Here is an 11,557-nt window from a genome sequence, read left to right on the forward strand (position 1 = left end):
TCTTCTGCACTACCTTTCAGCCCGCCGACGGATCGCGCGAAGCCACTCGTGCTGGACACGGACGCGGCACACAAACATAGCGAGTGCCCTCACAGAGAGCGGAAGTAATGAGGCCCTCTATTTGAGATGGTGACTGGAGGTCCACACTAGAAGTCTTCACCGATGCCCTAAAGGCGGGCCAGTCTGTGTATTGCACACGAGACGAAGCGGCTGGTGCGAACCACTTTATGCATATACGTACGTTGGTATATGATCACTCCAATGTGTTTCCACATCACTACACTGACAGGTCTCTTCCTCGGTTGCTCACTATGGCACTACCCCACTCAGGATGGTGAGCATTAGTCACCCACAATAATACGAGGAGTTGCACAACACTGGATTGCTTAAAATATAGATATGACTTGTCCAAGCCATCCCTCAATGGAATAAAAGCGCAAATTACAGAACATACTCGTCCTTTCAGAGTTAAGGTCACACAATGTAGTGATTCGTGTTGAGGGGGCTGTAGAGCATGGCGGACGTGCGCAATGTCCTGGCCACTCCACGCTTCAGCGCCGCGCGTAGCAGACGACGCGCCCGGCAAGGAGCAAGAGTCAACATCAGCGCCATTAGTTCACGCGACCGCCACCGATGAGGAGCTGTAAACCCTTGTACTATGGTGGTTCTTGTACTAGCACGGCCGGTATCACACCGTGGCCCGTATCGAGGGAGAGCGCGCTCTCCTTCGAGGCCGGCTGTGGTTCTAGTATTTATTATTATTATTTAAAACTTTATTGCCGCCGATACAGGAGGTTCCCCTACTCCCCCACCCAGGTACGCAGACCCGAATAGGGGGCTGGGACTCCGCGACTAGAAGTGCGCAAGGATACATTGAATCTTCGTGGCCTCAGCCGCCAAGCGGACGACTTCTTTTTGGGTCTCAAGGGTTTCGCTTTAGAGAAGGGATTGCCAAGCTTCCGTGTCATGAATGCACTGCCCCAGGCGAAAAGGGGCATTGCCAGATTATGTGGTCTAGTGTACCTATCTGTCCGCAGTGTTTACAGTTTTCGTGTTGTCTGTCATGTACTTTTAAATGGTGCAGCCATACCGGGTTGGGGTAATTTGTGCTCGGTTTAGGTCGGTTGTGCTCCATGTTGCGGCCTTTACTTACTTTTAGCCACCCCAATATGGCTGAGTTGATCCGGATCGAACCAGTAGGAAGAAGAGAGCAGTTAAAACAGAAGCTTGGGCATGTTGGTATTCCATTGTGTAGAATAGCGCGAAAAAAAAAAAACGAAGTGTCTAAAGGTACGTCCGACGTATCCATTCGATTCTCGTAAAGATACGGCGGACGTCGATATACAGGCTCATGGCTATATGCACGTCGAACACGGCCACATTCCGCTTGCTACGCGTGAATGAATCTTATCCTCTATGATATATCAGCTAGCCGCAACTCTCGATGAGGTGCTACGAAGAGTGCATCCGCGTTCTAACATAGATCACGGTCTTCACGTAGGGTTGTGTACGGCAAGCATCGCTGTCACGCACATAGCTGCAGGCGATGCTACGTACTGCACCAGCTCCACCAGCTGGCATCGAGATACGCACATTCACGAGCAGCGCTTCGCTCTAAACTGTCACCTCGATCTGCCCGTGATGCGAGCGAGCTATTCCTAGCATTTACGCTGTCTTAGGTCCTGCATCGACCTCCGAAGATCTAGCGCCGGCACAACACACACACACCTCGCCGTGCAGAACATTCGGCAGTCCGAAGTATGTATGTGAAATGACATTATGCTCGTTCCTCACATGCAGACCGAGGCAACAGGATGTTTCTAGCTAAATTCTTCGTTTAAATTCTACCTCAGAGCCGTGGCAGAAGACATGCCGAATCTACTAGAGGCCTGCGCTGCTACTGCGGCGAGCTGCACATCGACTCGTCGAGGGGAAGACCTACTGCACCGCACCGCAAGAGTGCACAACCGGAAAGCCGGAAGCGCGAATGATCCGAATTCCCTGTGAACAGCAATGTTCTTTGGTAATTAGGGGAAGACTAGACTAAAGTGCTTAGCCTGCATCTTTTTCTTGTCGTTGAATTTTGCGTACATGTAGTTTAAACCCCCGCATGCTCGAGGTTAGCGTGACCCGACTGAACGGCCGCGCAGCTTTGAAACGATCGGGATCGATATGCATGCATCGCCGGACTTAGGTACGGGGTAGAAAATGTGCGCTGCACATTTCGTTGCAGAAGCTGACTCTTGGAATTTTTCAGAGTGTGGCATGCAAGTGATCGTTGCTACAACCACGCATCCATGTTCCAACGGCTGGCCTACCCCGAGGCGCATAAATGTTCAACCGTGGACGTATCAATGATCGAAGAGAGGACAGATTTTCACAATATTGGGCGCGAAATCGATAGCTACCAGTGCTCAGTGTTAGAGAAATTCTGCCTTGATCATGCGCAATTTAGTGTTTCAGGTGTGGTCAGTTTGAACAGTTCGCCTGTCAAGTTAGCGGCGTCATCGATGGACCGGCGGAGCGATTTTCCACGCTACACCGCTGTCTTGCTAGAAAGCCTAATTAGGCGGCGTTTGACATTCAGCTGCTTTTTTTGGGCCCCGTAATTGAAAGCAACGCCTTCAGAAACACGTTAAATGTACAAAAATGTATTCTCTTCAACAGTTTCACTCCAGGCTGTCAAAGCAGGCGGACGTTGATAAAACATTTGAGCACTCCAGTCTAGAAATCTGTAGAATCGCTTTCAGTTTGTAAAATTATTGGAATAGGTCACTTTCTGATCGCTGGGACATAGACCCTCATGACAGCGCTGTCACGTGAATAAGGACCACACCAGACCGAAAGCTTGTCTCATATAACATAGCTAACCTTACAGCATTGTGTTGATTTTTATGGTGCATAAGCGACTAATGCTGCCATGCACCAAGAACAAGGTTTAATGTATTTATTTTGTGTGTAATGACTAAAATGTTCTTTAGGATGTAGCTTGTTTAGGAACATTTTAGGAAACCAAAAATGCAGGAAATTTGCACGTCTCTCCTAGAATCATGCTGGGATGGAAAGGGATCTGTTGCAAAATTGTACAAAATGTTTCCTCTTTTCTCGACTCTGGCGCACGTGTAAGATATGGTTTATTGTTAGTTCATCCCCACACTCCTTGCATATTGGTTTGTCCTCTTTCATAAGTATGAAGCTGTGTGTGAGGTGTGGGTATGTGTTTTGTGAAGATGACCTAATGGCCTCCATGTTGTGTTTTTGATTACTGCATGATTTCCATTCCTTAATGACAGGTTTGACAAGTATAGTTTGTAGTTTATTTCAATGTTTCAAAAATCCTGCCATTTCACTCTCACTTTTCTTTGTACAAGCTTGTTGTTATCTTCATGCAGCATATTCACCCTCTGTAATTTAGCATTGCGTCAAGGTAACCTGGTTATTTCTTTTCATCACCTTTCAAGACAGCTGTCCCGATTTCATAAAGTGTAGGGTTTCTGATTTCAGGAACGCCTTGGAAGTCATAGAAATAAATGCGATCCACAATCATGAGCTATCTAGGGTATGCATATACATGTCCATCGCGCAGTGGAATGGTGTCAGTATGCTGTTAGAACAGGCTTTGTGGTAACAGCAACCATTGTCTGAGGTGGTCCTTTAATGGGCATTTAAATGCTATGTAACTACAGGTACTGATAGAACTCTTGATCATGTTATGCGATGATGCGATCCTTGCATGCATATAGGTATACATTTCAGAATCTGCAGTGCGCCACTTGACCATTTGCCACCAGTTTGTGTGAAAATGTATTTTTCATGCATGTTAACCAGTATTTAACAGATGACCCCTGTGCACAAGCCAAAAGTGCCACGAGCCAAATGTCACGAGGCCGCACGACATGGCAGGAGCTGTTAAGTCAAGCTTACAAAGTTATATTTGAAATATGTTCTGGGACGTTTCAGCTCCAATTAAGAAAGGTTGAGGCTTACAGAGGTCTATGCCAGGTTGTCTATCACCTAACAGGGCAGCCTACGACCGTATGCTAATGAGTATATCTGAGATAACAGAGACATGAATTAAGGAATTAGTAATTATGTTTGTAGCAAAGGGCATGTAAATTAAAACGGGAATCCACAGTGGGATCTGTAGACAAGAACCATTAACGCTGGCACACCATACCCTTACAGGTGGAGATTAGGAGTCTCCCTAATTTTTTTTTCTGCTCAAAGCTTGTCATTTCCCTTGTTCTTCCAGATGAGGAAGATGTGAAAATGATAGCATCGAAAATTCCCGAGACCATCGTTAACAAGGATGCTGATCCCAACAGCGTAAAAAGGAACTTCAGAAAAGATGGGTGACTAGTAATGCTGGCAACAGTTGAAGCTAAGTGGAAAGGCATGAAATTGAAATGCAACATATGCAGAGATATGTTGCGAGACGACCAGTCTGTGGTGTGCGACATCTGGCTCCGTTAGTTTCATCAAGTGATTGGCCAAAGCAGATGGGGCTTGTGGTTTTGTGATAAGTGCAGTGTAGTAGCATAGATGCAACCTTGCCCATTAATAATTGGAGTGGAGTAAGTGCATTGTTTTGTTTTTGTAAGATGTTCATGGTTTCCATGCAAACATTATGAGAAATTTTTTCCTAGAGAATGTTTGCTGAAATGTGAATATAATGTGCAATAAAACTAGTGTTTTCTTGCTATTTACTTTTCCTTGTATACATTAGTTCTGTGAAGAAAACCACCGGCTAGAAGGAAATGTAATGGCATGCATTTTGATACTTCGCCCCGTTGTGCTGGCTCAGTAGTTAAGAGTGCTTGGCTGCTGAACCGAAAGATGCAGATTTGGTTCCAGCCACAGCAGGGGCATCTCAATAGAGGCGAAACAATAGGCCGTCATGCACCGTGCGGTGTCAGTGCATGTAAAAGAACCCCAGGTGGTCGAAATTATACCGGAGCCCTCAACTATTGTGTTCCTCATAGCCATAGTTATTTTGGGATGCTAAACCAGATATATATCACATCATACTCTGAGTAAGATGCTATTCATGGTCAGTTAATCATACACTAAATGATCAATTTTTTTCTGCATGGTACAGCAGCTGTTGTACAATTTTACTTGAGCCTTCATGAAGAATATCACACTGGCTCCACATGGCCTTCTGTTGACCCTTGATATGCGTCACAATCACACACCCGAGTATGTATTTGTCTAAGGGCACCTATGCATGCAAGGAGGGGACTGTTACTTTCCATTTGTCAGAAGTGAAATGCACGATCCACATCATTTCTGTAATTTAACTGCCTGCTATTTGAACTGTCCAGCATTGATGCAAGTTTCAAAGAACTGCAATTAGCAAATTAATCCAAGCAGGAAACCATGCCAAGAACTGCTTCGGTTTCATCCTTAACAACTGTTTGAGAACTAAAATTAGCCAAATGTTGCAAAACATAGATGAGAGGTTACAAAATCTAAAAAACAATGCAGCCTACCTATGGCATGTAGGGTTTCACATCCTAAAGTGACATATGTAGCTATGAAAAATACTGTAGTGGAGAGCTCCAGACTAATTTGACTGCCGGGGCTTTGTACTTTGCGTTGACATATTGCAGGAAACAGAAGCATTTGCATTTCACCTGCACCAAAGTGTGACTGCCATCACTGGCATTAAACATCACCACCTTGGGGCAAGTAGCCGAACGTGCCACTAAGATGTCGCAGCGTCTACGTACATGCTATACACGTCAACCTTTCTAGCATTAAAGCTGTCACATGCATGGCAGATATTTATGTTCAGCTTTGGACTGACAAGTTTAAAAGTGTACTATTTGTGTTTGTCTAGCATGAAAAACAAAGGAAACTAAAGAAAAACGAAAAAAAAAAGAACCTATGTTGAAAAAGCACTAGTCATTAACACATAAAGCATATTCGTTCCTTTATTAATGATAAAGTGGCCTTCAACAATAGTACAAAGCCTGAACATTTAGCAAGGTGCTGTGCCAGGCAGCTATTTTACAGAAACCTGAACCATTTCGCCTGTAATAATGCGCATCCCGGCGGTGTGGGCTGGGCACTTATTTTTCGGTCCACTCCAACATGCAAAAACTGCATCATGTGCATTCCCGTTTTCCGAGTTTTGAGCACTGTAGTGCAGGCTAACAAATTGTCGATGACTTATTTTCGTCTGATTGTTGCACAGTGCGTGTAAATAAATTACCACTGCACCTAATAAACACTGACATGCACGTTCAACATCGCCGATCATAAACGGACACACTGATGTCTGTCCGGACATCGGCGCACTTATCACAGCACTCTTCGTAGTCTCACACAGCACTCTAGTAGGACGTAATCCGTACATCACAGCATCTCACGGTAAGCACAAACCACACCTCCAACAAACACGAATGACGCGATGCTTGGGCTAGAGACACGCCGGCGGCACCCAGCTTTTTCAGCGCCGCTTGTATATGTACTACGTAGAACTTGCAGCACCAAACGTCAATGCGAGCGGAAAGCGATGCGTTACGTGACGCATCTCATCACAGATGGAAGTGACGAAACTTTGAAGAATCAAAACTACATAACTACATAACGACCGTCGTAGACGTTAATCCACATGATAACGAGGACCAAATGAGCGGGCGTGCGGGCCGCGGGAGGGCCGTCAACACCGCGATTACATGCGCTTGTGCTCTGGTCGTGCTTGCCACCCTGCCGCGGTCCAACTCACGTAAACCTATCATCATGCCATCACGTAGTATATCACCCATTCTAGGCACTATTCTTTGTAATTTCACATTTGACGCATGCAGTATGTAGTACATACTTCTTGCACCTCGCACGTACACCTCATACCAACTTCGATTTGGCTACATATGGCTACCATGTTGTTGCTACCAACGTTACTGGTTGCTACAACCACATCTGGGGATCTCGGATCCGTCCGGCTTTCCCGACGGATCCCAAGGCCCATGTCGGAGAAAAATGCGCTGGGTCCGTCGGAAGAACCCTACCGATCGGGTCCGTCCGCCGTACCTCTGAAAAATATTTCCCGGATCCGTCCGTCGTATCCCGAAGAAAAACGCACCGGGTCCGTCGGACGTACCTTTAAGACCATCGATCGGGTCCGTCCGACGTACCTTTAGCCACAGCCAAAAAAAAAAACGACAGGGACGAAGGAAGACAACAAGACGAGCGCTGACTTTCAACTGACAAGTTTATTGCATATGCTTGCATCCATATATATGAACACGTTCACACAATAAAAGAAACCAGAACAACTAAACAAACACCGGAAAGTGTAAGAATGCAATCGAACCATGTGTCATCCAGAATTTCACAACGCATCATTTTCTCGTGTTCATAAATCTTACTTCACGTTCCGATAAAGCTATAGACGGGCTGCTGATACAAGTTTCCTTTATCCTGTTGATTATCCTTTATCCTGAAATAATCAATCGGCATAATGACCAGACAGCTCGAGATATTTTAGAAGCAAAAGAAATCAACAGGATAAAGGAAACTTGTATCAGCAGCCCGTCTATAGCTTTATCGGAACGTGAAGTAAGATTTATGAACACGAGAAAAAGATGCGTTGTGAAATTCTGGATGACACATGGTTCGATTGCATTCTTACACTTTCCGGTGTTTGTTTAGTTGTTCTGGTTTCTTTTATTGTGTGAACGTGTTCATATATATGGATGCAGGCATGCAATAAACTTGTCAGTTGAAAGTTAGCGCTCGTCTTGTTGTCTTCCTTCGTCCCTGACGTTCTTTTTCGCGCTGTTCTACACAAGAGAGCAGTGCATCCAATAAAAGTACATGATTGCGTAGCGCTTCTATGGTTGTAATATTCGTTGTCACACCGTATGAAGAAAACCTACTATTATGAAAAAAAATGACAAAAATGAACTATTTCACTTCATATAAAAGTTAAAGCGCCCCAAAACATCGTGCAGTCGTGGCCGAGTGGTTAAGGCGATGGACTCGAAATCCATTGGGGTTTCCCCGCACAGGTTCGAATCCTGTCGGCTGCGCAACTTTTTGGTTTACTTTTTTTTTTTTATGGTATTAGTAACGTTGAAAACCTGGAAATTAGTTTCTACATTATAGGTACAATATAGGGGGTATTCACGTGACGTCACAGCTGACGTCAGTATGCAGTCGATGCCATATTTGTGTCCTGTTCGGACTAGTACTAGTACGGGGCGGCGGTTAGCTTAGCTGTTCGTGCGCGTCCGTTTGCTTTGCCACTCTGCCTCATGCCAGCACCGTTGTTATGAAAACTCAATCGGTATTATGAGTGACAGTTTGATTTATCAGCAAAGTGTGCGCGATTCGGACAGAGACCTGTACGAAACAAAACTTTGGTACCTACCCGTGTGCAGTCGATATGCGCAACTGCACGGTAAGCGTCGGCCTGTGCCCACGCATAGATATGTGCGACATTCATGAATCCCTTGTCCTACGGACGAGCTTCGTCACAAGAAACCAATCGAAAGCCTACTGACCACTCGAAGAATGCTACTACGTTACAAGCGGCTGGGTTAAGAGCCGCGGTTGAAGCAGACGAACTCGCTCTTTGTGTAATTACGTGCGTGCCGTCCAACGTTTATACCAACTAAACCGCTGAGATTTTGTAGCTGATATTTTGCATAGAAATGACATTTGGTAGTCAGGATGTTTTATACAAAACTTGTTTGATGCACTTGCCTTAATCGGTCAGAAGAAGTCGGATGTTTGCATCGTCTGTAGCGGTAAGGAAGCAAAAGAAACCGCTGCCACAGGCCACAGGGATGACACCGGTGGCTCCATCTCGTTGCCTTGCGGGCTCGAAATAACTTTTTGCAACAAAGCTCTGGGAATACAGCGCAGTTTTGGCCAAGCTAAACTTGATTTGTTATGAGAGATAAATAAGTTTATAAAGTTTTTCAAACCTTCTGCAAAACAACTCTGCCCGACTACGTTCCTTCGCCGAATCTGCATGCGGTCTGCTTTGATTAGCAGCCGACACAGACGATGCGAACATCCGACTTCTTCTGATCGAATGAGGCAAGTGCGCCAAACACAAAGTTTAGCGAGCTCTCTTTGAAGGATTTTATTGCAGCAAAACACGGCGAGGAGGTGTTGGCGGCGCGCTGCATGCATGCGCATGACTGGAAGCTATACCGCGCTGCTCTTTTACCGGGAATGTGTCTTCCGAGTGCGTGAAGAACAGTCGTGCACGGATAGTGACAAGAGCTGGCTGCTGGGGCACATCCGGAAGATTCCAGTCCAGCCCATTTTGACATACATTTCTCATATTCTATAATACTTGTGCGGTTGAGCCGTGCCAGCCATACGTAACGTCGCATCTCGGTGAGGTATCTCGTTCGAGTGGAGTTGTTCGTGTCTACTTCCGGAACCTTAAAATGCCGAGGTCGTTCGCGCAGCTCTTCAGCTTCCTTTGTTTACACTGTGCACGCGTCTATTACAGTCTACGATAGCTCAATAAACAACATATTGCTACGGATGCCACTGATTGTAGAACCGCACGACAGCACTTGATACGTACGTTCGCCCTGTTCGTTCCGTGGACACAAAAATGGCCGACTGCGCCTCAATTACCCACAATACACCGCGCACAGCGCGTCAGTGAATACCTCCTATAGCGAATACAGCAGAGCTACTTGTGAGCTTGATCCCTCCTTTCTATGGACTACAAGCTTCTCGTGTGCTTTTGCAGCTTACGCAGGACATCAATAACATATATTCTAACTAAGTATGTAACCAGCAATGTTGCACGTTGTATATTTTCAGTCTTGTTTCTAGGTTAGGGTGCCTCGATGCCAGCGGCCGCGCTACATCGGGACACCCTTTTCTAGGTTACTCCCATCTGCCTCTGGCGGTTCAAAAACTGGTCACTGGCTGTGCTGCCACCTGAATGTAAACAAGAATATCGAGCTAATTAGTTTCGACCGACCCGGCGTCGGTCCCTTCTTAGTGCCCTGCTAGACTTCATGTCGGAGTCTGGCGCCCTCAACCTCACCTAAGCCCCCCCCCCCCCTTCCCCTCTAGGCCTCAGGTCATCCTCATGAATAAAGGTTTATGAATGAATTAATGAATGACTCGGTATTCGTGCGTCTTAACAATATATGTGTGTGTCACACTGCCACGTTCTTTTCGTGTTATCAGCCCGTCAGTTTGGTTGCGGTGGCACTTATATTTATGTGGACAGCTGATAGAACAGTCCGGACTGCTAACTTCGGAACACTACATGTGTCCCATCGCGAAACAGCGCTGAAAACGTGAATACTGGCGCCGGATCTGTCGTCTGCAACATCCGATGAAGATATTCACAGCACGGCCTCCGAGATCACCCTCGCGCGCGGAGGTGATCTCGGAGGCCATGTTAAAAGCTAACATCTTCGCCTGAGACCGCACGAGGACGCCACCATACCGCCATCGCATCGGACGTCAGGCATGCACGCATGCTTTTAGTGGTGCTGCCATCTGTCAGCGACGATAGAAGCCAAACTCGGCGTGTTGAATGCTTGTATCAGGTGCTGCCGTCTCTGATCACGTAGAAAAAGTATGCGTGTTCTTTTCCGCGTTCGTCAGTTCCGCTTGTCCGTTTTGGCCTGCTCGCTTCCTCCTAGCAACAGGATGATAAACAAAGAACCTCAAAAAAACAAACATATCCTTTTGATGACGTCCGATGTTCTTGAAAAAGCGACGCCGCATATAGTCGACGCGAGGATTGATATAACCGCAGTGCCGGAATGCATGCTGGTGTCTCATGTGTAAGAATAATATACCAAAAACGCACATGTTCTGCTCACGAGTTGATACATCAGTTTCGCTTAGATACACTGTATACAGGCGCCGCAGACGCTTGCGCAAGCCATCGAAAGCGGTCTGGGGTGTCGCAACAGTCAGCGGGCCTGTTTTCTTGGGCCGATCCATGCGTTCGGCCGTGCCGAGCTATGAATGTAACGAGCAGACATGGTAACGGACCGCTCAGCGACAGACAGCGCAAGATATATACTCAAAGAAATATTTTAAAAAAAGTACAGAAAAGCTGGAAGCTTGAGCGGCGCACGCGGCGAAATAGTAAGGGCGGAAAAAAAGGAAGAGCACAGCGGCGCACGGGGGAATGTAAACATGACACAGAGACCCGCATTCGCTGGCGCCCCTCGACTATATCGATCTCGGAAACGCGCCGCGCATGTCGCAACAGCGCCGCGTCGCCTCCACCCGGCCGAACCGGTGTCGTGGCTACTCGATTTACCACCCCCGTCGCTTTACAAGGAAGCATCGCGTTCGTAACGCGAACACAGACGCACACATACACACAATATTTGTCGATGCAAAACGCGTTCTTTCGCCCGACTCCGCTGGGGAAGGGCTGTAGCACGGCGGCCGTCGGGATTCTGTCGTCTGCAGCAGAGGAGCAGAGACGAGAGGAGGAAGCACAGGGAAGAGAGTAAGTGAAGAAGCGGAAAGCGCGCACACGCACCTACAAAAACAATAACAAAAAAAGAACGCGACTGGTCACGTGACCGGGCGCAATGCA

The 11,557-nt window shown here is 46.7% G+C and overlaps 1 non-coding gene across 1 annotated transcript; it reads left to right on the plus strand.

Moving 5' to 3' along the window:
- The first annotated feature begins 7,957 nt into the window (after nt 1-7,957).
- TRNAS-CGA (transfer RNA serine (anticodon CGA)) lies at nt 7,958-8,039 on the plus strand. The gene has a single exon. It is a non-coding gene; the product is annotated as a tRNA-Ser (tRNA).
- Nucleotides 8,040-11,557: the final 3,518 nt, after the last annotated feature.

This window comes from Amblyomma maculatum, chromosome 5 (assembly GCF_055883805.1).
Source record: "Amblyomma maculatum isolate TAMU_Amacu chromosome 5, ASM5588380v1, whole genome shotgun sequence".
In the NCBI taxonomy this organism is placed as follows: domain Eukaryota; kingdom Metazoa; phylum Arthropoda; class Arachnida; order Ixodida; family Ixodidae; genus Amblyomma; species Amblyomma maculatum.